Consider the following 3,568-nt stretch of genomic DNA (forward strand, 5'->3'; position numbering starts at 1 on the left):
TTGAGTTGGAGTCTCACTCTGTTGCCCAGACTGGAGGGCAGTGGCCGCTCCCGGACACCACAGCCTCGACATGCTGGGCTCCGGCGATCCTTCCGCCTCAGCCTTCCGAGTAGCCGGAATTACAGACATGCGCTACCACGCCTGGCTGATTTTTTGATTTATTGTAGAGATGAGGTCTCGCTGCCCAGCCGGGTCTCGAACCCACGGGCTCAGGCAATTCACTCACCTCAGCCTTCCAAAGGCGTGGGATTACAGGCTGAGCCACCGAGCCCGGCTTAGACTATTATATCTTAATCAACTTTCTCACTAAGATATCTTATAGTTTTTTTAAACTTAATGTATACAAAATTGAATTCCTGATATTCTTTTCAGAAAAACGTGAGGTACAATTCTTATTTTAATAAATAAATCCTTTATTCTTTCTAGTTGTTAAGACAAAAAAACTGTAGAGTCATCCTTGATGCCTTGGTGTCTTGCATTGAATATCCAACTATTATTAATTTTTGTTTGCTTTATCTTCAAAACATACCAATAATTCAACCACTTCTCATCACCTCTCCTCCTGTCATTCTGGTCCAAACCACTATTGGTGATCAACCAGATTATTACAGTCGAGTGATATTTCATGAGTGTGATTTCTATACTGATTTATCTTTAGTATATTCTCAACCAACCAAGTAATTCTTTCAAAAAAATGTAAGAAAACTTCATTTTGTTACAGAAAAATCTTACGATGAATCATGATAAAGTTATGAGTGGCAATAAATATTGATTCTCTTTAGTCTCTGATCATCTATTCTGTGACTCATCCCTCAATCAAATGAATGTTACAGTCAAATGAAACTCTTTTCTTTTTTCCATTAAAAAAAGTACAGGACTTTTAGCTAAAGGAGCTCTCCATTCATTTGTTTGTTTGTAACCTTGGGCAACCAATATTTTCCCTCTTACTCTAAATGTGTCTCAGCCTTCCTTATAAGTATAAAGTAAAGGAAGACCAACTGAGTCACCAGGTTTTCAGAACAACTATAATTCTGATCCACCTCTACAACTTAAAACAAATTATCTTTTCTATTCTTGAATCTAGAATCTTCCCACAGGAAGACCAATGGGAAAAGTGGAGGTAACATGAATCAGTTGGTATGTATTTATTTTCAATGACATATGTGTTGGTATAGCTATAGGTATGTTCAGATGCAGTTTTATGTATTTATACAAAACATGAAAATAGATTTCCACCTAACATCTCTATTAAACACTTTACTGTGTTACCTCTCCAGGGACCCAGGGACTATATTATATACTATATTATTTTTTAGAATATCCTTTTATTATTAGAAAATTAAACATACACCTATATACATACATACATACTTTATACTTTTTCCATAATGACTTTGATTATGCCCGATAAGATTAATCAGACCTGCTTGTTTTTAAACTGTGATTGTGGTTTTTGATCTGCTTTTGAGCAAAGGCTTATTTTTTTAAAGTATAAAACCTAGCTTAATATTAGTTTTTTTTTTTTAACCTATAGCACAAACTAAAATGTAAGCAAAAGTGGTACATATTTTGTCTGTATGATTAACTGCTTTATTCAAAGCGCATGGCACAAGACCTGGCATATTGTAGGTATTTGTTAATTTCATTTGTTCAGCACATATTTAGTGAGTGTCCACTATGTGCCAGGCACCGCCTTAAGTGGTAGAGATACAACAATTAACACAACAGAAAAAATAGTTTAGCATAATAGACCAAAATTCTGGTAAGTAAAATAGAAAACAAGCTGGAAGAAAGAGAGAAAGAGAAAGAGAGGGAGAGATAGAGAGAGTGAGAAAGGAAGAGAGTGAGAGAGCATGAATGAAATACATAAAACATTAAATAATGAGAAATGTTAAGAAAAAAATATAGCAAAATTAAAGAATGTTGAGGGAGGTGTTCAATTTAAAATAGGATCATAAATAAAATCTTCTCTGAGAGAGTAATGCTTGAGTAAAAATCTAAAAAAAGATCTTGAGCAAGCCAAGATAATGCTTGGAGTGAGCAATTTAAATAAAATAATAGTCAATAACACTTGTTAAAGTATGGCAAGAAAGACTTTATTTTGGACCATCATGAGAGACATAGGGAGTACTACAATGAGATTTTGCATTAGAGGAGAAAGATTGGGCTGAACTCCAAATACAGCATGGATAAATGTAAATATAATGCAAAGGAGCAGGATGGCGATCAGTGAGGAAATATCTGGAATAAAGAAGATTCTGGGTAAGCTGACATAACAGATTTTTTGCTAAAAATAGGCCAGGGTTATCAGACATCACCTGGTGAATAATGGAGGATAAGGACCCTGGTCAGACATAAAGGGGGGGGAGATTTTGAGCCAAACTAACTTACTAGGTTCTTTGCTAAAACTGGATTTCACAAGAAAGTGCACAGATGGGCCTAAAAGAGGGTTCAGAATCCTGACTCAAGTTTGATCAAGAAAGGAATCTTAGCCATGCAAGACAGCATTCCAGACACACGAGTACAACCTGTGTATGCATTCAGTGGTTATGTTACTAGATGGTACTGGCTTTTGTTTAAGATTAGTAATAAGAACACTGAGCAGAATTAGCAAGAATTGAGTATTAAAAGATGTTGTCATTTTCAAAACATTGGCTTTTAATTTAGAAATGATAGGATATCTTTGCAAGAATTTGGGCAGAGGTGACATGACTTGACCAACAAGATCACGGGATCACATACATTTTCATTAACTGAATGAATAGATCAAACCAAATAATTCAAAGCTCACAATAGATAAAGGTCTTGATTAAGAGCAAAAGTCTAATTAGCAGTAAACAGTACTAGAACCTAAATCTGATTTCCATTGTTACTTTTATGCAAAATTGACTTCTGTTTTCCAAAGGACACTGTTTGCACATTTTATCTCCTTCTAATATGCACTAAGTATGAACATTTGCAGACATAGAGATTTTATCTTTTGAAAAATTCCAATGTCTTCTTCAAATAAATAATCTTCCTGAATATTGCTATTTGCCCTTTAAAAATAGATTACTTTTATATGGGAAAGATTTCAGAAATATGCACAGTATGATAAAAAGAAAGCATTGTAGAATTCAAAATAAGAAAAATACTCTTCCCTAAGAATGTCAGAAAACCCCAGTGCCACACACAGCTAGAAGACTAGACTTTGGAGACCAAGAATTATGGACCCCTATTTCTGAGAAGTAGCATTTAGTTGAACTCCACTTACTAACGCTATTTCCTGAAATGAACTGAATCTCTCAGCCTCAACTCTAAATTAGCATTACGAAAATAAGTGTATTACTTAGGCATCTCTTGCAAGCATTTTGTTTACCTTTATCAGTACTGTATTTCATATTTTACGCTTTTATCTGTCATTTGTATTTCTTGGACAGGGCACCCTAATGTATTTTCTCATACTCTACAAGCAGCATAAAGCAAGTTTAGTGAGCAGTAAAACTACACATACCACGGAAGATATTGGATGAGGGTGTTGAGCCCTATTCACATGCACTATGCATGCCAGGACATATGGCTGAGGAGA

The sequence above is a fragment of the Carlito syrichta genome, unplaced genomic scaffold (assembly GCF_000164805.1).
Source record: "Carlito syrichta isolate Samal-C Ts95f unplaced genomic scaffold, Tarsius_syrichta-2.0.1 Scaffold315060, whole genome shotgun sequence".
NCBI classification, from domain to species: Eukaryota; Metazoa; Chordata; class Mammalia; order Primates; family Tarsiidae; genus Carlito; species Carlito syrichta.